Genomic DNA, 22,810 nt, shown 5'->3' with positions numbered 1-22,810 from the left:
ATCTGAGTCAAAAAAGTATTTCTAACACACAGGTTTCAGTATTTGTTGGGGTAGGAATTTAAAGTTGTCTTTTTATTATATAGTGGTAAGCTTGGAAGGAAAATCTAAGATCTAGCTTATCACTGGTGTATGACTGAGTTCTCAGTGTGATGTGGCTGTGATTACAGCAAATGCAATCCTAGTATGTATCAGGTGAGTAGAAATAGGGAAGTATTAATGCCATTGTACAAGGCACTGGTAAGTAGAACTGGTTGGAAATTTTCAGATGAAACTTCGTTTAATCAGAAATTGCCGATTTGCTCAAGTGAAATGTATTGCCAAATCGATTGCAGATTTAACTTAACTTTTGCCAAAACAGAGGCAGATTTCCATTGGTAACCTGCTGGTGTTCTAGGCCTGACAGTCCAGTAGCAGAGAGTCTGCCAGGCTCTGGAGCCCTGCATGGAGCTTTCCAGACCCAGAATGGCAGCTGAAACTGGGTCTCTTGGGACTGTTAGTCTCCTTGCTCTGCTGCAAGGTGCCTACCAATTCATAGAGCACCCACTGGTTCTGGGGTTCTCAGGGCAGCTGAGCTCCCTGCTCAAGGGGGCTTTTCAGGGCTTCTAAGGTTCTTACCTACTTCCAAGTAGGCAGCCCGGGGAGCCAGCTGTCCTGTGAGTGTGGAAGCCCTGAGGTCCTCATCCTGGGACACACTACATGGCAGGGCTGCCCCATAAGTGTTTCCAGTACTTCCAGACTCCCAGTTCCATGAAAGAGCCCTGGAGCAAGCCCCAAGAGTCTCAGCTCAGAGGGGAGCCTAGCAACCTGAGAGCCCTGGCGGGAGCTGTGGCTCCTGTTGCTGGCAGGCTTCCTGCTGGTAGAGCAACTATGTGAAATTGATAGTCTCCTGGCATGAATTGCAGCTGTGAAACCAACAAGAATGTCAATTTCACATATTTCAGGAACACTATATTTCAGATTTTGAGAAACAACATTTTCGAGGATCTCTGGTGCACTAAGAAATTTCTGTAAATTTGCTTTTGTTCCGAATTGGAACAACAGCAAATTCAGGAATACTTCATCTTCTGGCAAACCAAAACCCTGAGTTTTGGCCAGCTATACTGGTAAAACCTCTTCTGGAATAATGGGTGCTATTCTGATTCATTCGTATTCAAGGAAGGTAGGTTCAAACTGGAACAGGTGCCAAAAAGGGCTTCTAGGATGATGGAGGAATGGGCTCCTTATCTTACAAGCAGAGACTGAAAGAGCTTGGCTTGTTTTGCCGAACAAAACGAAGGCTGAGAAGGGATATAATTGCTCTTTATAAATACATTGGAGGGATAAACACCAGGGAGGTAGAAGAGCTATTTAACTTAAAAGGCAATGTTGGTGTTGTGCTCTCTGGAGTGTGTCACTACTTTGAGTGCCAGCCTCAAGGCAGACTGTCAAAAAGCAGGGCGGAAATCCCAAACTGGCTATATGTAATGTAATATGTATAATTAGTTTTTAGCAACCCAGTAGCAAGTGTGAACTCCTAAAGCTCTATAACAGTCTTACCATGTAGTCACAGACAGTCCCCTTGAGCATTCTAGTCTGTCTATCCAAGCAAGCTGGACTATGTGGTAGGTGGTTACCTTACACCAAAAATCACAATAATATTCAGGTTACTCCCAGTCTCAAAGAACAAGTCACTTACCCAGGTCAAATGTATTCACATCTCTAACCCAAGACAACACCTGTAGCCAATCCTATAATAAACTAACTAAAAATTGATTAACTAAGAAAAGAAATAAGTTATTTACAAGGTTAAAATAGGAAATATAGACACAAATGAGTTACAGTCTTAGATTTCAAAAGGTAATGTAAGCTTCTGTAATAAGCAGTTATATATGTCCTTTAGGGCTGACCCATGCAAAACAGCACTGGGATCTCTTGCTTATGTTTACGAAGCCTTGCCCCTCAGTGTCAAAACAGCATAAAGACCCTGGTTTCTCTTTGTCAAGAATTTTTATCTTCCCTCAACCCAGAATCTAAGCTGATGGGATGAGTTCATGAATAGGTTTCCCCTTCCTGGAGGTAGTTAGGAATGCAATCAACAAGGTCTCTGTCCTTTTATGCTACAGAGTGCCTTGTTTACCTTCAATAGGCCATCTTGTGTGCAGGACGAGCACTTTACAGTAATGCATTTCTTGTTTGGTGACTTACACAATTAGAGGTTTACAATCCAAACACTCAATATAACTTTATACCATGGGATACAGATATTATAAATAGGATTAATATGTGCAGCATCCTACAAGCATTTTATAAAGTCTTAACATTAAACACATTATTATAACACTAATATCTGTTTTAACTATACTAACCCACCAGTAAGCCAGACTAGTTTGCAGCTATGCATTTGTCAGTGTTCAGTGAGGCCCTGGGTCTTGGCATTAGCTGGTACCTGGTATGCCAGGTGGGTTGGCACAAGAGCAAGAAGGTATAAGCAGCCCATGAATAAATTTAGGCTGGAAATTAGAAGAGGGTTCTAACCATCGGAGGAGCATGGTTCTGGAACAGCGTCCCAATAGGAATAGTGAGGGCAAAGAGCCTAACTAGTTTTAAAATGGAGCTTGATAACTGTATGAACAGGATTATATGATGGGGTTGCCTGGAATAGCAGGGGACTGGTCTTGAAGACCCAGGAGGTCCTTTCTAGTACTATATTTCTATGTCTAATTTTACAATATTGGAGTGCATTTATATAGGTTATTACATATTTTAATAGCCAGTTTGCCTCTTGAAGTAGAAATGTAAATGTATATTAAATTGCATGAATAGTGCCTGGCACAAAATGGGGTCCTGGTCCATGAATGAGATTTTTAGGTGCAACTGCAATATAAATTATAAATAAATAATGATGCTGTAAAATCAAATCTCCTATAACACCTGGGGTAAATTTTTCAAAAAACATATAAGACCCTTTGTCTCAGAAGTGACTTAAGAACTTAAGTCTGTTGACTTTCAATAGGACTTAAATTCCTAAGCCCTGGTCTACACTAGGAGTTTAGGTTGAATTTAGCAGCGTTAAATCAATGTAAACCTGCACCCGTCCACACAATGAAGCCCTTTTTTTTCTACTTAAAGGGCTCTTAAAATCGATTTCCTTACTCCATCCCGGCAAGTGGATTAGCGCTTAAATTGGCCTTGCTGGGTCGAATTTGGGGCACTGTGGATGCAATTAGACGGTATTGGCCTCCGGGAGCTATCCCAGAATGCTCTATTGTGACCGCTCTGGACAGCACTCTCAACTCAGATGCATGGGCCAGGTAGACAGGAAAAGGCCCACAAACTTTTGCATTTCAATTTCCTGTTTGTATGGTCACCTGCAGCTTGCCACGCTGGCCAGAGCTCATCAGCAGAAGTGACCATGCAGAGCTCATCAGCAGAGGTGACCATGATGGAGTCCCAGAATTGCAAAAGAGTTCCAGCATGGACCAAACGGGAGGTACTGGATCTGATCGCTGTATGGGGAGAGGAATCCGTGCTATCAGAACTCCGTTCCAGTTTTTGAAATGCCAAAACATTTGTCAAAATCTCCCAGGGCATGAAGGACAGAGGCCATAACAGGGACCCAAAGCAATGCCGCGTGAAACTTAAGGAGCTGAGGCAAGCCTACCAGAAAACCAGAGAGGCAAATGGCCGCTCTGGGTCAGAGCCCCAAACATGCCGCTTCTCTGATGAGCTGCATGCCATTTTAGGGGGTTCAGCCACCACTACCCCAGCTGTGTTGTTTAACTCCTTCAATGGAGATGGAGGCAACACAGAATCAGGTTTTGGGGATGAGGAAGATGATGATGATGAAGTTATAGATAGCTCACAGCAAGCAAGCAGAGAAACCGGTTTTCCCGACAGCCAGGAGCTGTTTCTCACCTTGGACCTGGAGCCAGTACCCCCGAACCCACCCAAGGCTGCCTCCCGGACCCGCCAGGCGGAGAAGGGACCTCTGGTGAGTGTACCTTTTAAAATACTATACATGGTTTAAAAGCAAGCATGTTTAATGATTAATTTGCCCTGGCATTTGCGGCTCTCCTGGATGTACTCCCAAAGGCTTTGCAAAAGGTTTCTGGGGAGGGCATCCTTATTCCGTCCACCATGGTAGGACACTTTACCATACAGGCCAGTAGCACGTACTCGGGAATCATTGTAGAACAAAGCATTGCAGTGTATGTTTGCTGGCATTCAAACAACATCCGTTCTTTATCTCTCTGTGTTATCCTCAGGAGAGCGATACCATTCATGGTCACCTGGTTGAAACAGGGTGCTTTTCTTAAGGGGATATTCAGAGGTGCCCGTTCCTGCTGGGCTGTTTGCCTATGGCTGAAAAGAAATGTTCCCCGCTGTTAGCCACAGGGAGTGGGGAGAGGCTAGCCATGTGGTGGGGGGAGGCAAAATGCGACCTTGGAACGAAAGCACATGTGCTGTGTATGTAATGTTAACAGCAAGGTTTACCATGAAAGAGTGTAGCCATTGTTCTAGAAAATGTCTTTTTAAATACTATTGTCTCTTTTTTTTTTCTCCACCAGCTGCATGTGTTTCAAGGATCACAGGATCTTCTCCTTCCCAGAGGCTAGTGAAGATTAGAAGGCGAAAAAAACGTACTTGTGATGAAATGTTCTCTGAGCTCATGCTGTCCTCCCACACTAACAGAGCACAGACGAATGCATGGAGGCAGACAATGTTAGAGTGCTGGAAAGCACGAAATGACCGGGAGGAGAGGTGGCGGGATGAAGAGAGTAAGTGGCGGGCTGAAGAGAGGGCTGAAGCTGAAAGGTGGCGGCAGCGTGATGAGAGGAGGCAGGATTCAATGCTGAGGCTGCTGGAGGATCAAACCAATATGCTCCAGCGTATGGTTGAGCTGCAGGAAAGGCAGCAGGAGCACAGACCGCCGCTACAGCCCCTGTGTAACCAACCGCCCTCCTCCCCAAGTTCCATAGCCTCCTCACCCAGAAGCCCAAGAACGCGATGGGGGGGCCTCCGGCCACTCCACCCCAGAGGATTGCCCAAGAAACAGAAGGCTGGCATTCAATAAGTTTTAAAGTTTTAAACTTTTAAAGTGCTGTGTGGCCTTGTCCTTCCCGCCTCCACCACCCCTCCTGGTGCTTCTCTCCTCCACCACCCCTCCTTGGCTACCTTGGTAGTTATCTCCCTATTTGTGTGATGAATGACTAAAGAATGCATGAATGTGAAGCAACAATGACTTTATTGCCTTTACAAGCGGTGATCAAAGGGAGGAGATGAGGGTGGTTAGCTTACAGAGAAGTAGAGTGAACCAAGGGGCGGAGGGTTTCATCAAGGAGAAACAAACAGAACTTTCACACTGTAGCCTGTCCAGTCATGAAACTGGTTTTCAAAGCTTCTCTGATGCGCACCGTGCCCTCCTGTGCTCTTCTAACTGCCCTGGTGTCTGGCCGTGCGAAACCAGCAGCCAGGCGATTTGCCTCAACCTCCCACCCTGCCATAAACGTCTCCCCCTTACTCTCACAGATATTGTGGAGCGCACAGCAAGCAGTAATAACAGTGGGAATATTGGTTTCGCTGAGGTCTAACCAAGTCAGTAAACTGCACCAGCGCACTTTTAAACATCCAAATGCACATTCTATCACCATTCTGCACTTGCTCAGCCTGTAGTTGAACAGCTCCTGACTACTGTCCAGGCTGCCTGTGTATGGCTTCATGAGTCATGGCATTAAGGAGTAGGCTGGGTCCCCAAGGATAACTATAGGCATTTCAACATCCCCAACGGTATTTTCTGGTCTGGGAATAAAGTCCCTTCTTTCAGCTTTTGAAACAGAGCAGAGTTCCTGAAGATGCGAGCGTCATGTACCTTTCCCGGCCATCCCACGTTGATGTTGATGAAACGTTCCTTGTGATCCACCAGTGCTTGCAGCACTATTGAAAAGTACCCCTTGCGGTTTATGTACTAGCCAGCTTGGTGCTCCGGTGCCAAGATAGGGATATGGGTTCCGTCTATGGCCCCACCACAGTTAGGGAATCCCATTGCAGCAAAGCCATCCACTATGACCTGCACATTTCCCAGGGTCACTACCCTTGATATCAGCAGATCTTTGATTGCATTGGCTACTTGCATCACAGCAGCCCCCACGGTAGATTTGCCCACTCCAAATTGACTCTTGACTGACTGGTAGCTGTCTGGCGTTGCAAGCTTCCACAGGGCTATTGCCACTCGCTTCTCAACTGTGAGGGCTGCTCTCATCTTGGTATTCTTGCGCCTCAGGGCAGGGGAAAGCAAGTCACAAAGTTCCATGAAAGTGTTCTTATGCATGCGAAAGTTTCGCAACCACTGGGAATCGTCCCAGACCTGCAACACTATGCAGTCCCACCAGTCTGTGCTTGTTTCCCGAGCCCAGAATCGGCATTCCACTGCATGAACCTGCCCCATTAGCACCATGATGCCCACATTGCCAGGGCCCGTGCTTTGAGAGAAGTCTGTGTCCATGTACTCATCGCTCACGTCACCGCGCTGACGTTGCCTACTCGCCTGGTTTCGCTTTGCCAGGTTCTGTGCTGCATATACTGTTGGATAATGCGCGTGGTGTTTAATGTGCTCCTAATTGCCAAAATGATCTGAGCGGGCTCCATGCTTGCCGTGGTATGGCGTCTGCACAGAAAAAAGGCGCAGAACGATTGTCTGCCGTTGCCCTGACGGAGGGAGGGACAACTGACGACATGGCTTACAGGGCTGGCTTACAGGGAATTAAAATCAACAAAGGGGGTGGCTTTACAAGAAACTGAATGGCCCCCTCAAGGATAGAACTCAAAACTGGGTTTAGCAGGCCGTTGATTTCACAGAGGGAGGGAGAGAGGGAGGGAGGGAAGAGAAAATGAATACAAAAGAAATCTGGTCTATTTCTTGTTTTGAGCCACTTCATCTATCTTTATACATCTTGCTGGCAGCAGACTGTGCAGTACGACCGCTAGCCATGATCATCTCCTGGGTGCTCTGCAGAAGACGATGCAGTATGACGACGAGCCATCATCTTCTGCTAGCTGGAGGTTAAAAAACAGTGCACTGCCGGTAGGACTCAATCGCCACGAGACGAAAGAAGGGAAATGACCTGGCTGAGTCACTCCCATGTTTGCCCAGGCGCCCGGTTAAAAGAGCACCCAGGACTATGTCGATGATGGCTACCAGTCATACGGCACTGTGTGCTGCCAAAAGGCAATAAACTGCTGCTGTGTAGCAATGCAATACCGCATCTGCCAGCACCCAGGAGACATATGGTGACAGTTAGTTGAGTGGCTCCATGCTTGCCGTGGTATGGCGTCTGCACAGGTAACTCAAGAAAAAAGGCGCAAAACGATTGTCTGCCCTTGCTTTCACGGAGGGAGGGAGGGAGGGTGGGAAGGGGGGCCTGACGATATGTACCCAGAACCACCCGCGACAATGTTTTAGCCCCATCAGGCACTGGGATTTCTACCCAGAATTCAAATGGGTGGCGGAGACTGCGGGAACTGTGCAATGCTCCGGAAGTCAACGGTTGCCTTGGTACTGTGGACACACTCCGCCGACTACATGCACTTAGAGCATTTGTGCGGGGACACACACAATCAACTGTATAAAAACGCTTTCTACAAAACCGACTTCTATAAATTCGACCTAATTTCATAGTGTAGACATACCCTTGGTGCTTAAATCTCTTTTGCAAATGGGGCTTAAGTTCCTAAGTCACTTAGATATTTTTGAAAAAAATATTTCTTTATTTTCAAGATGCTAAGCACCTCGTAGAGGCAGTCCTCTCAAGGGCAATAGAAATTGCGAGTATTCAGTACCACCTTAATTTAGCAAAAACTACTAAAATGGTTTTCCTCATTTAACGTTGACTGCTTATCTTGTTTTGTTCCATCTAGATATAAATTTGTGTTCTATACAATAAACATTGTGACAATATTTTTTGTGTGTGATATAGCTGATATAATTAACAGCTGCATTTGTGCTAAAATGTTGATTCTCATTTTATGAAATGAAAATTTTGTATAAATCCATGAGGTAATTTATTTGAAAAGGAAGAAAAGTGTAAGAATGTTGTTTTTCCCAATGGATTATATTAATTGTTGACAGTGGGCCAGATAAATTCCACATATATTGTGTTTGCAAATGTTACCTTAGGATTCCATCCAATACTTTTTTCTTGAATTTCCATGGAAGGCTTTTGACAATTCTCCATTAAGTCAGCAAATCACTGATTTATTCTAATTCGTTTCAGCCCCTATTATAAAAACATACCATGTACTGTAGCTAACATAAAAATTAACAATGATATAAATTTAAAATATGTCCCTGTTCTAGTTTTTTTTCTCTCTTTTATCCTCAGAAGGGAAAGCTGATATGTTGGGACTTCAGTATCATAATGAATTTTAGTATATGCATATTTCTACTACATACCTATCTATTTCTCTGCATGACAAGACCCTTGAAGTAAGGCTCCTTTCACATGCTAAAAGTTGTAGTAGGACATTCTCCTAAGAATTGTGTCTAGGTAATAAATACATATGTACATGCATACTGTAGTTTAATTGGAAATTATACTGAGGATCAAGTCAGTCAGGTCTCATGTACTACTTTTGGTAGGATTACATGTTGGTTACTGAAAAACATTGGAATAAAAAAATATTACCGTAGAACTGTACCCCTCAAAATCAAAACTCCCAATGAAAACAATGGGCTTTTGGGTATGCAAGGAATGCAGGATTTAACCCTAATGTGGTACCTTTTTATATTAAAGGGGTTTATTAAAAGGATACTGTCACATTAATAATCATATTTTTCTTATTGTATTTAACTAAAAAGGGCTGCAACAGGTGCCACTAGTGTCCCTTCAAAGTTCCATTGACTTTCTTGGGATTCTGTGCTGGCATAAGGATCTGTGTTAAGGCCCCTCCTGGAAAGTAGGAGTCTAGAATAGCAAGGAGTCTGATTATGCAAAGACTTATGCATGTGTTGAACTTGAAGCTTGTGAGTACATTAAATGAAATCAGTGGAACTACTCAGGTGCTTGAAGTTAAGAACATGTGTAAATCTTTTGCAGGATTGGAACCTGATTTTTAAATTTTACTTTTCATTATTTCTGGTATTAGAACCTTTTGTGTGTTTGCACTTTTTGTACTTGTAAAGTAAAAACACACAAGTAAGCTTTACTTAGTTTACAGTGAGTTTCTTACTCTAACTTTCAGGTTATCATTCCTTAATGCAGTGCTAAGTAGGGTTATAAACATTGCAAGAGAATCTTTATAAATTTAAAAAACCTGTTCCTTTTGGAGGATAAAAATAGTTTATGGAAACATTTTTATTGGTTTTATCTGTTTTTTACAGTATCTAAATTTTGGGTCTCTATGTCATTCTAAAGTTTTATTTTTTAAAATAAAACTTTGACAAAGAAAATATTCAGATATGGTTTCTAAGTGCAATATATGTACAAACAAAGTTGCAAATTGTTCTGATTTTCATTATGTTTCTCCATACCACTGAATAGACGTAGTACATGGAAATAATTGAATACAGTGTTTGGTGTTTATCTACCATAGCCAAGTTTGTTATTAATGTAGTTATGTGATAACTTCGTCCTTGCTTGGACCAACAGCTACCACATTTGTTTTAATCTTGGAACTCAAATGTTAATTTTAGCAGTAACACACTATTCTTAGTCTGGGAAATGTAAAGGAATGTTTTTTCATATGAAATTGGCAGTGGTAACTTCATGTAAATTAAACCCTCATTAAACTGGCTAAATAAGCAATACAAGAACAATATAAAAAATCAGTTTTCCCACCATGCTTTAAGCACTTCTGAGTACTTCCTGTGAGGTGCAGAACACTTTCAGCTCCTCCTGACTTTTATGGAAATTAAGGGCATTCAGCCCCTTGAAGAAATGAGCCATAAGTTTTTCTTTCCATCCTTCCTTCTGTTTTTAGTGTCAAACTGTTTTGGTGGTTTGTTTTTGTTTTTACCAGGCATTAGCACTTTACACCAAACTATCAAAAAGGTTCTAGGTCCGTTCTTCATGTACAGCATCAACACCTGCTTTATAAATAGGCAAATGAAAATGGCAGATCAGATGCTAATTTTGAGATCTGAACTCAAATTAGACATCTTACAGACAAATTTATCTATGGATCATTGCAAAACTATTGAAGCTGTTTTAATTTCAAAGAGCTATTTATATATAATACCATTAGAATCTGTATGTTCTCTTTTTTCTCCTTTTATTTCATTGTCAACTTGTTCCTTTTATTTAGTAAAAAGGGCTATTTCGTATTTACATCTGCAAAGAGATGGAAGAACAGGAAACAAGGAATTCTTAGTAGTGATATATGCTCAGAGTGACTTTAGAGAATCCAAACAAAATATTTTGTGAACACTTGGAGTGACAGTGAGCAATTTTTATGAATGATATTTATGGATTTTTTATGCAGCTATGAGAAAGGCAAATGGAATCCTAGGATGTACAAGGCAAGGTATTTCCTTTAGAGACAGTGAAGTATTTATGTCGTTGTACAAGGCACTGGTAAGACATCATTTGGAATACTGTGTAGAATTCGGGCCACCAATGTTAAAAGAAGATTAATGCCAACTGGAACAGGTACAGAAAAGGGCTACTAGGATGATCAGAAAAATGGAGGGTCTATTTTGTGAGGTGACAAAAACAGCTTGGCTTGCTTAGAATAGCAAAAAGAAGGCCGAGAGGGGATATGACTATTCTCTGAGTGATTGTCTACATAGAGTCCACTGGTAGTAGGTATGCACACCATGTGCATGAGGTAGGATTCTTTTGAACAGCAGTGTCTGTGCCGGCACCCCCTATATCTTTGCAACTACGGTAGGTGAGGGAATAAGGCGTGGGGTAGCTACAACCACCACTCATGGGGTGTGAGACATGCCTTAGTGAGACATAGCCTTTCTTCACTTGTGTATTCTTCATTTCTTTTTTTCATGTTTTATTTATCCTTGTTTTCATTGGTGAAAAGAAAGGGGGGGGAAGGATCAAGAAGAAGACACCTTCTATCCAGGCAGGTTTTCCTTCCTAATGGCAGACACCAAATCTCCTGTCTTCAAGATTTGTCTGTCATGTTATTCCATCGTGTCCATTAACAAAAGACAGTCCGAATATCTCCTCTGTCTGGGAGAGGGGCATATTCCAAATTGTTACTCTGTATGCTGTTCCTTTTCCAAAAGGACCCTTAGAACACAGAGGCAAGATTGAAATTGTTCTTGATGGAGAAATCTATGAAATCTCAGCCCATAATCTCTGAGTAGCATGGGAAAGACTAATCACACCCAGCCTTGGCACTGGCCACCTATGGTACCATCTCCACCTCCATCATGGTTTCCACTTATCGTTCTAATTTAGCAACTGGATCAGTTCCATCTGAGAGAAGGTTGTAGAGGAGCATCACTCCAGTCATGACTCCATGAGTAGATTCTCCTCTCCAGCCCCAATTGAGAGACTGAAATCTTCTCAGGCAAGGGAGGAGAAGTCCTCTTCTAGGGCACATAGCCTGGTAACTCTCCCTGCTGCCTCAGAGCCTAAGGGTAACTTGGGATCTATTGAGTTAAGTGATTCTGAACGGGCTATTCACCTTGGCCTCAGACCAGCTTGCACCACGCAGGCACCGTACTCCTGACAGGATTGGTCCTCATCTATAGAAAACCTATTCCTACTCCTCTTTCTCTCCTGAACAGACTGGGAAATCTCCCTCCTCCCAGACCCCAATCTATCCCGGGTGTCCCAGTGGGATACTGATGCGGAGCCAAAAGAGGATTTTCCCAGTGAATGTATAAAGAAAGGTGCAAACCTGAAGAAGGACTCACTTCCACTGTTTTTCATCTGAGATCATCTTCTCTGAGAAAACTACTAAAGCATACTCCAGCTCCACCACTCCCCCAGTCTCTTCTGGTGTGGGAGGAGAAGTACTTCATTGAGGATGATCTACCTCCTCTAGCCCGGGAACCACCAGTGCCTCAAGGAGCCTTTTCATCTTTCCCTGATCAACAGTAAATCCACATTCTAGAGCCTCCCAGCATGAATTCAGATTTTTCAGGATCTCCTCAAAAGGATTGCTGAGATTCTAAATATTTCTCCTGAGGTTACTCAAGAGAAACAATATAAACTGCTGGACATTCTCCATGCTGCAACACAGGACAGAATAGTAATGTCAATAAATGAGGGCCTTCTGGAGCCTGTTATGGTTCTGGCATACTCCAGCCTCTATTCCACCCATCTCTAGGAGGGCAAGTAGAAAATAAGCTTCTGCGAAGGGATTTTAGTATTTTTTTCAATACCCAACTGATGGTTCCCTGGTGGTCCAAGCAGTCCAGAAGAAGACTAAACAACATGGAGCTGCTAAGAATATGCTGTGGGAGAAAGATAAAAAAAGACTAGTCCTCTTCAACCACAAGAGGGAAACTGAGTTATAAGCAAAAGAACCAACAAAAATGCAGTAATGGTAATTACAAGACTTGCAGTATTTTACCACTGTATTATGTAAATCAATCAGAAAAAGTATAAATGTCAAAATGGTTTAACATGCTCCAATTTAACACTTACTGGATGTGCACAATGAATGTGTCAATCTAGTAGTCTCTGGGGACAATGTTCTGTCTTAGCATAAGTGGACACAGCTCCTATTGATGTATTGTTGAAGGGGTGAATTTGGCCCTGGGTGTATTGGGGTCTGGTGCAGATATAATTTTAACAGGGATGTTCTGGTATTATCTTGCACCCTCTTTAATATATTTTCCTGCTAAAACACTCTACTCTGGTCTGCATATTTAGGCCTCAGTTTTCCAAACATTTAAACACATGAATAATTTTATTCATATGAATAGTCCCACTGAACTCCAGTACTAAGGTGTGAAGTTACTCACGTGAAAAACTGATGGCAGAATTGAAGTCTTGGCAAGTAAATTAACTTCTTTTGATCTTGTATTAGCAATAGTAGAAAATCTTAGGGGTGAAAATGTTACAGAATTAAAAAGATTCTCTTTGGTTGTTCCTCCTCCTCATTTTCATCTCCATTACCCACATTCTGTCTACCTAACAAGTATTTAATGCTGACATTTCAACGTTCTTATTGCTCTCTTTTCTTAACATTGGCATAATTGTCCTGATCCATATACTTTGTTTTAATAATTTTTAAAGACAGCTGATTACACTTTTGTCTTATATGAGTTTAGGTCAAGTTCTGCCTTCTATAAGATATGCCAATAGGAAGTTTAGCAGAAATAAGTTTAGTTTAGCTTCTACTGAGCCAAGGAAAAATTCTGTTTCAGCTCGCTTGGCAAAGCAAAACTGTTTCCTGTCTGTTCAGGAGGGCCATGATTCAAGGCTTGGCTATGATAAAGTAATGCAGAGGATGCACAAACAGTAATATATGGAGGACTACTATTTTTACATTAACTTTGAAACAGAACAGATTAACAAGCAGGTTATAACAAATAACACATATATGACAAATATATAACAAATATCAGGAAGTGGAACTAAGAATAGCTATTTAAACATCATGAAATATTTCACTAGACAAACAGATGGCATTAAAGAATTTTAATGCTTTGACCTGCGTTCTCCTTTAGGGGATATGTAAAACAGTTGCTACACTGCTGATGTGGACTGGTTAGCCTGGTTTCCTCAAGCAGATAATTCTGATTTGAAATATCTACCTATCCACAATTACAAAAGAGATATTTGGTAGATCAGTGGTCATTTTCCTTATTTAACTCCAAAGACTCTTTTTTTCTAAAACATTAACATTTGAAGAAAGAAAGTTTAGAGGGAGCATTCCTTATAGAAACTATATCCTCATATTTTCCATACACATAGTGAGACATACAGAGAGGGTCCCAACCCCAAAGTCCCATTGCACAGTACTACTATTTACAATTTCAGTTTTAAAACTGGATTGCACAACCTGTGTATTGTACTTTTTCCCATCCTCTAAGAGCAGCTGGTGGTGAGGGCATTAAATAAAACAACAAATTAGCGTCTACAATGTTAAATGGAACAGAATAAAAGAGAAAGCTAGGTAACCAAAAATGAGCAAATTCCAGTGCTGGTGACTTTCACATATCTAGAGTCCCTGGAACAGGGGAAGCCACAGAAATCTCATTGAATTGCATTGTACAAATCCTAAAACTAAAAACTCCTCCACTGCTGTAGGCAAAATGAAAAAAACCTGTTTTGGGGATTTTTTCCTTTGCAGAATTCATATTACACTGTATTTACTGAAAGCACACAGACAACAGTGCCCCTCTGTTAACAAAATTAAAGACTTCTATAGAACCTGAACATCTAAATAAAACATTTCTTTAGCAGTGGGGTAGCATCTAAAATCCTCTGAATGGACCAGATTTCCTGCTCTGGTCATGTGATTTGTTTTGTATTTAAAATAGAACCAGTAAGAATAACTGATCCACTTGTATGATGGAAGATGAAATCAGAAGAAATGTAATCTACTCATGGTATTCATAGATGTATTTTTTCCCAATAAATTGACTTGTATTCTGCACTCATAATTTTCTACCATGTGGGTGAAATTCTGACCCTTTTGAAATCATTGGCAAAAGTCTCGTTTACTTCAAAGGAGCCAGGATTTCACATTCAGTTAAGCTTCATGCCTTTAATTGCATTATGGTATTCCTGTGTACTTATAATAATTAATGGTAACCTCCTTAAATCATGGTTTTCTTTATCTTACTATGCTATTGAATTAGGCTTTTGAATTGGCTACTTCAGTACTAAAAATTGACATGAAAACCTTTTCCCCTTTATATAAGCAAACATTGGAATTTTCCAGACAGTTGACCTATACTCTCCAGATGATTCACAATTTAATTTTAATAATTTGTGTTAATATTATGGATAATGAGAAGAAAAGATAGGATCTCCTTATTTTATTGTGAGACTAGATAATAACAAAAATATGTTGTTTTGTCTAATTCCAGTGAATTTGTGATGGATTAGAAAAAGAATCTATGTAAAATAAATAATTCATGTTGTGTTGTATGTAATTATATATATGTGCCCCAAAATAGGTCATGGTTGACATGGAGGGCAAGAGAATGTTTATATTGCAGGAAAGGAAATGTAACTAGCAAGTAAATTTCACAGGAAAAATCCTGGCTCCAGTGAAGTCAAAGGGACTTTTGCTGTTGATTTCAATAGAGGCAGAATTTAACCGCTGTTGTTTATTGTAGCCCCTCTTTTTTTATTTTCCAGAAATCCACAGCAAAATGCTATAGATTTTTCTAATAAAGGGGGAGAGGACATTTTTTTCAATTGTCAATTTCTATATATTGATATAGTTTATGTAGGTTTTTTGGACCAAATTCAACCCTGGTGCAAGTAATTCAACTCCCTTTGAACTCTTTCAACTTTCAATGTGTTGAATTTGGTCTTTCATCTTTAAATTACTCTAAATCATTATACCTGTATTACATTACAGCTATGATCCTCTCTTAATACCACTTAAGCATAATTTTTTTTGGTCCTAGAATATTAGCTATATGCATAAATTTAGCCAAAATAGTGGGTGGATGGAACTTTGGAAACATCTGATTCAAGCAGCAGTTCTTCTCTGTGATTTGGAAGGTCTGTGCTATTGGCTTGTAGTCAAAGCATGTCCTCATTTTACTCTCATAAGATGAATATCTTGTGCTTTAGTGCTTTTCCATCATGTGTGACTTATAAAATAATGCTCATCATTTAGGTAGCACAAGAATCTCAATGCAGGTTACAAAAGTGGATATCTCCATTTCACAGATAGAGAATTTGAGACACTAAATGGTTCAGTGTCTTGCCTGACATCAGTATCATCTGTAAATTACTGTAGTAGTAGAGTTGGGACTAGGATCCTGGCCTCTTCACTCCCAGTCCTCCCTTTTAACCGCTAGAAAACATGGATTTATGTAAATCACCCCTAATAGAACAACAACAAAAAAGTCAGAATTTTCACAGAACAGCAGTGTCCCCAACAGCCAGGGAGCTGGGTAGCCCATCTTCCCTATAGGAGGGCTCCTCAGGGTGCCGGTCAGGCTGGTAACTGATGAAAGAGCCAGGGACTCCTAGGAGAGCAGTCTGGTGGGCTGCCCCAGAGCCAAGGACCTTGTGTTCACTGGCTGCGGAGGACCTGTGAGCTCAGGAGCCAGGGCTTCCAGGCTTCTTGTCTCCCTACCAGGCAGGCTGCCAAGGAGCTGGGTGAGTGAGCTGGTAAGAAACCAGGTAGGTTTCTGACCAGAACCTGCCTGGTTTCCAGCAAAGTTTTGTTGAAAGTAGATTTCGACAAGTTGGCATTTTCTGATGGAAAAACTGTTCATTGGAAAATTTCCAACCAGGTATATCTGAAAGCTTATTCAATCATGCCTTTATTTTGAGTCACTGCAAACTAGTGTATTGGGAACTGTGACAATTGATGCCTTAGGGTTTTCAAAAAAGGATTGTCCACCTCTGCCAATACAAACCACGGTGCTGAGCAGTTAGAAGGCAAGCCAGTGACTGCTGCTCCTTTTCCCTTCCTTATCCACACTTCCCAGCTCCTCCTGCTGTCTAACAAGAGTGGCCCAGGAACATACAGGGGAAGTGAGCAGTCAGCAGTTGCATTGCAGTGACATCAGCCCCAGTTCACTTCTTCAATGAGAGAATGATAATAGAATGGACCATCTTTCTCCCTTTCCATTTCTCTGCCAATCTAGGAAACAGGGACACCATTGACTTTCTTTGGGGATAGAAATGGGTGGAGCTTAGTATAGGTGAGGGAAGAGAAATAAAAATACCAGTGATCCTAGAGGTAGAAAGTCAAAGTGAGACATCATTATCTTTTTTGAGTAGGAAGAGAAGCAGAGACATCAGTAATTTCTGTGGAAGAGATAAATGGTAGAGAGAAACAGGAAGATTTCAAGAGGAACAAGAGAGAGTTTGAAAGAGTCCTTGCAGAAGAAGATGCATGCTTCCTTGGGTGTGGAAGAGAAGAGTCATTTTCCATGTTACGTAGAGAACCCTGATAATACTTGAGTGGGGACTAGTCCTTTCAGTCCCACGTGAAAACACTGAAGGAAGGGAAAAGTAGCCCATATGGTCCCCGCACAAGATAATAGATAAAGAGAGTGTTAGCAAATAGGAACCCCCGTAGGTTCAGTGAAGAACTCATACTTCTGGGTGTTATCTAAACCTCAAATATTTTGAGGATCTGAATAAAAATATCTAATATTTAAAAATACTTGAAACTCATCTGACTTTACAAAGAAATCTCTGGAGCTCTATCAAGACCCCAGCTTATTTAGCGATCTGTCCCTGGATTTTTTTGTCAAATGTTTTTGTCACAACCACAACAATGGATAAGAGCACAAGGATGTGTACAGGAATAATTTTAGCAATGTGTTGCTTTTAAGAAGTGGCCAAACTTAATCCATTGGAAGTAGAGGGAAGAGAAAGCATAGTGGCTACATGTTGTCATGAAGGAAATCATATGCAAAAGTAATGTATCCCTTTTATTATTTTATATTGTAGTTTTTATGATCTTTGGGGCAGAGGCTGGGCCTTTCTTAAATATCTGTAAAGCACCACGAACAGATCTGGTGTTGTATAAATATTTAGTAACAGGTAAATATCAATATTTCAGACAGTTTTTAAATTCTGAAAAGCAGCTCTGATTCTTAGGATTTGAAAGCTCCTCCCTTTAGACTCTATTCCTGAGTTCACTCCCTTTCAGAATAATTGGATTAATTTATATCTTTTAAGTCATTGATGTGTATAACAAGCAAACAAGGATTCTGTAGCCTTATGTAAAATAGGAATATCTGATAATTTAAATGTTTTGATCTGTCCAATCTGACTGTATAGACAGCTGTGTACCTGCATCTCCATTTATGTACAGTTTATAAATAATCATGTAAAGTCAGCCAAATATGTAGGTTTTGATAAGACACTTGCATAGTCCAGTTCACACACCTTCATACTTGTCCATCTTACATGCTAATTAATAAAAATGATCTAATTTATATATCTTTTAAGTCATTGATGTGTATAACAAGCAATTTGTCCGGCGATTTTTTCTGAGCCACAGAAAATTCCTTCGATTTTTCATAACAGAGCATCTGTTTGGCCTCTCTTCTGTTCCTTGTATTTTTATCAAATGCTTGGTCATGGTGACAGTGTACCTCAGGAAGAAAGGAATCTACATCTTCCTGTGCCTGGATGACTAGTTACTGAAGGGCAGGTCCAGAGTGGAAGTCCTTTCCCATGTCAACACTACACTTCACTTGTTCAACTGTCTGGGTCTCATCCTAAACACCAGAAAGTAAACTTTGGTTCCCACTCAGAATATCGAGTTCATTGGTAGGCCCTAATAGACGCTACAATTTGGAGAACATTTTTGCCGACTGACCGTTTTCAAGTGATTTGCCACCTTTGAGTCTGTCTACAATCTCAGCCTTCCAAGACCATTTGGATGTGCCTGAGGCCTCTTGAGCCACATGTCCACTTGCACGCAGCTGGTACAGTTTGCAAGGTTTTGTCTTCGCCCCATTCAAATATGGCTCAGGACAGTTTACTCTGTGACTCTTCACTCTGTGGACCAATTTTTCTGTCTCCTTCCACTGATCCTGGAATCCTTTCAGTGGTGGATGCTTCCAGAGAATGTTTGTCAGGGTGTTTCCTTCACGTGGCCCTTTTTACCAACCATGTGTGTTGTCACTGACACCTCCCTGATTGGGTAGGGGGCACATCTGGAGTCACTGAAGTTCAAAGTCTGCACTCGGAGCAGGTGTCCTCACTGCATATCAATGTGCTGGAGCTTTGGGCCATCTGCAATCCATGTCAGACTTTTCTGGATCATATCGGGGCTCAGTGAATCACATACTTATAAACAATACCACCACAGTATGTTATGTGAACAGGCAAGGGGGAGCATGCTTCAGGATTCTCTGTCAAGAGGTAAACAGGTTGTAGCAGTTCTGCATTGAAGAGAGTATCACTCCAATAGCTGACCATTTCCCCAGGGTCCAGAATCATCTCATGGACCATGTCAACAGGAATTTTTCCCTGAGTTGCAAGTGGTCTCTGAAGACCAGTGTCCTCTGGGTCATCTTCACAGCTTGGGGCATTCCAATGTTTTACCTGTTTGCTACGAGGAACAACAGGGAATGTCATCAGTTCTGCTCTCAAGGGGGCTTTTGGCCAGATTCACTGTCTGACGTTTTCCATCTCAGCTAGCAGCTGGCTCTGCAGTATACGTTTCTGCCAATCCCAATCATCCCGCAGGTCATCCTCAAGCTGAAGGAGGATCAGGCCAAGCGCCTTCTCATTGCCCTGACATGACAAGTGCTGGTTCTCCAACCTTCTTGTGCTGTCAGTTCAGCCTCCAGTACCCCTTCCTTTCTATCCCAACCTACTCACACAGAATCACAAATGCACTTTACATCCCATGCTCAGCTCCCTGCATCTCACAGCGTGGCAGCTTCGTGGCTAAATGAGAGGAAGTATGGTTTTTGGAGGCTCTTCAGCAGGTCCTACTCAACAGTTGAAAGCCTTCTGCCAGAATGGCCTAGTCATTAAAATGAGCCTTTAGCTCATTCAGAGTACATCTGGCAGCAATATCAGCGTTTCATCCCCCTATTCAGGTAAGATCAGTCCTTTCCAGTGCTATGGTAGCAAGAGTCTTAAGAAGACTTCTACATCTCCATTCTCTGGTCTGAGAGTTGGTTCCTTTGTGGGACCATAACTAGTGGTTTTAATGGGACCTCCATTTGAGCCCCAGGCATTTTGTTACATTCCGCTTTTGTTCAGAAGACTGCTTTCCTCATAGTTAACGTGACTTTGTGACAATACCCATTTTTTTTGTCTAAAGTGGTTTTTCAGTTTTGTTTGAATCTGGTGATAGATTTACCTATGTTCTTTCCTAAACTGTGGTCATCTCCAGAGGAGCAGCATCTCCATACTTTAGACGTCAGGTGATGTCTAGCCTTCTATCATAGACAATTCTATCTATGCTTCATGAATTAAGAGTTCACTGTGGTGGATTGCAATTCTCAGTCACAGTTTCTATATCACACTTTTCTGTCCTTATATAGCCATTACTCTGAAACCGGTAATCAGTACCATTGTTGTATCCCTTGTAAAGTTGTAATTAGCAGCTGTGATGGGCAACAAGCCTGGAATTAGGATTGTGTTTAATGTTTTCTTCTCAAAGAACAACACTTTAAAGTTTAGCTGTCTTTAACCAGGTTTAACATGACTGAAACATAACAATACTTGCATCCCAGACGTAAAACATTAAAAGGTTCACTAAATTCTGAAGGTAGCTATACTGTAAAGTATTTTCAATTTAGTGATTGTATAATCTCTTTTTATGCTTCAAATTCCAGTCCTAGACCAAGTTAGTGTCCACCCGCATTGATATTCTTGCTATCCAACAAAGCTGACAATGTTAGTTTGATACCTGGCTTCAAAGTCTGAGTGTATCCTAAACCAATCAGACTGGAGTTGTTCACTTTAGCAGAGAAAGATGCATTGGGGTCAATCTGATATTTGGCTGCTATTCTAAAGTGCGTGTTGCTATTTCCAGCTGTCCAAGCAAGGTTGACAGAAGTTTCCAATTTATCATTCATCTTCTGATAAATGGAGCCTCCAAATTCTGTGCCATCATTCACATGAGTGTGAAGCTGGAATTCATCAGTCTTATAACCAGCAGCAAAGTTGCTCTGGGTTACTCTGGATTTAGTCATCTCAAAAGTCATTTGGTAACCTGCCAACACAAAGGCTCCACGTATTGAAGGTCCAGCAATATCAAAATCCATGTCACAGCCAAGGTTGATGTGTTCCCGTTTATATCCGGTCTTAATTTTAACATTTTTTTTCCTGATCTTCAAGAGTAATCTCTGTGTGTGTGGTCGGTCCACTTCTCTGTGAACATCAAGTCATATTTCTTCCATTTGTATTTTGTTTCCAAACTGCCAGTAAGTTTGGTTGTCTCTGAGTTTGCTGAACCTGAGCTCGTAAATTCCAGTCCATTTTCAGATTTTGTTTTCAACTCAAGTTTTATTAATCCAAATCCATAGCCCTTGGTGAAAACATCTCTGGCAGGTTTTCCGAGATCAGTGTAAGCAGGTGGAACAGCCATTTTCTTGCTCGCCGGGCTCTGGACTAGAAGGTGGATAGAAAGTTGGCTAGATCGTCGGGCTCAATGGGTAGTGATCAATGGCTCCATGTCTAGTTGGCAGCCGGTATCAAGTGGAGTGCCCCAAGGGTTGGTCCTTGGGCCGTTCTTGTTCAATATCTTCATTAATGATCTGGAGGACGGTGTGGACTGCACCCTCGGCAACTTTGTAGATGACACTAAACTAGGAGGAGTGGTAGATACGCTGGAGGGTAGGGATAGGATACAGAGGGACCTAGACAAATTAGAGGATTGGGTCAAAAGAAATTTGATGAGGTTCAACAAGGCCAGTGCAGAGTCCTGCACTTAGGATGGAAGAATCCCATGCACCACTACAGACTAGAGACCAAATGGCTCGGCAGCAGTTCTGCAGAAAAGGACCTAGGGGTGACAGTGGATGAGAAGCTGGATATGAGTCAACAGTGTGCCCTTGTTGCCAAGAAGGCCAATGGCATTTTGGGCTGTATAAGTAGGGGCATTGCCAGCAGATCGAGGGACGTGATCATTCCCCTCTATTTGACATTGGTGAGGCCTCAACTTTGGTGGGTCCCACACTACAAGAAGGATGTGGAAAAATTGGAAAGTGTCCAAGTGTCCAGCGGAGGGCAATGAAAATGATTAGGGGACTGGAACACATGAGTTATGAGGAAACGCTGAGGGACCTGGGATTGTTTAGCCTGCAGAAGAGAAGAATGAGGGGGGGATTTGATAGCTGCTTTCAGCTACCTGAAAGGGGTTTCCAAAGAGGATGGATCTAGACTGTTCTCAGTGGTAGCAGATGACAGAACAAGGAGTAATGGTTTCAAGTTGCAGTGGGGGAGATTTAGGTTGAATATTAGGAAAAAGTTTTTCTCTAGGAGGGTGGCGAAGCACTGGAATGCGTTACCTAGGGAGGTGGTGGAATCTCCTTCCTTTGAGGATTTTAAGGTCAGGCTTGACAAAGCCCTGGCTGGGATGATTTAACTGGGAATTGGTCCTGCTTTGAGTAGGGGGTTGGACTAGATGACCTCCTGAGGTCTCTTCCAACCCTGATATTCTATGATTCTATGACTAAACTGTTTCATGCCCAGCCTCACCAGTTTGTCATATGCAAATTAGGGTTGTTGATTAATTGCAGTTAACTCATGTGATTAACTAAAAAAAATTAATTGCGGTTAACAGCTACAACAGTGTCATGTGAATGCCTGTTTTCACTTTCAGGTGATATTGTAAACAAGAAGCAGGCAGCACTTATAAACTTGCAAATACAAACTTGTTTGTCTGTGTGATTGGCTAAACAAGAAGTAGGACAGAGTGGACTTGGAGGCTCTAAAGTTTTACATTGTTTTATTTTTGAATGCAGTAATTTTTGTACATAATTCTATATTTGTAAATTGAACTTTCATGATAAAGAGTGCTTGTAATAGGTAAATTGAAAAATACTATTTCTTTTGTTTTTTACAGTGCAAATATGTCATAAAATAAATATAAAGTGAGCAATGTTCATTTTGTATTCTCTGTTGTAATTGAAATCAATATATTGTGACAAAGCTCCGACCTTGTCTCAGTGGGTCGCATGCTTCCTGGGGGATTATGCTAGCCTCAGAGGCTCACTGCGACCCTCCACGTAGCCCTTCTCTCT

The 22,810-nt window shown here is 41.6% G+C and overlaps 1 protein-coding gene and 1 pseudogene across 2 annotated transcripts in view; one reads left to right on the top strand and one right to left on the bottom strand.

The window, feature by feature from the left end:
• ME1 (malic enzyme 1) overlaps nucleotides 1–22,810 on the top strand; it is a 342,941-nt gene that overhangs the window by 95,960 nt on the left and 224,171 nt on the right. The window lies entirely within an intron of this gene.
• On the bottom strand, nucleotides 20,387–21,169 carry LOC140908173 (non-selective voltage-gated ion channel VDAC1 pseudogene; annotated as a pseudogene).

This window comes from Lepidochelys kempii, chromosome 3 (genome assembly GCF_965140265.1).
Source record: "Lepidochelys kempii isolate rLepKem1 chromosome 3, rLepKem1.hap2, whole genome shotgun sequence".
NCBI lineage: Eukaryota > Metazoa > Chordata > Testudines > Cheloniidae > Lepidochelys > Lepidochelys kempii.
This window is presented reverse-complemented; position numbering and strand designations above follow the sequence as displayed.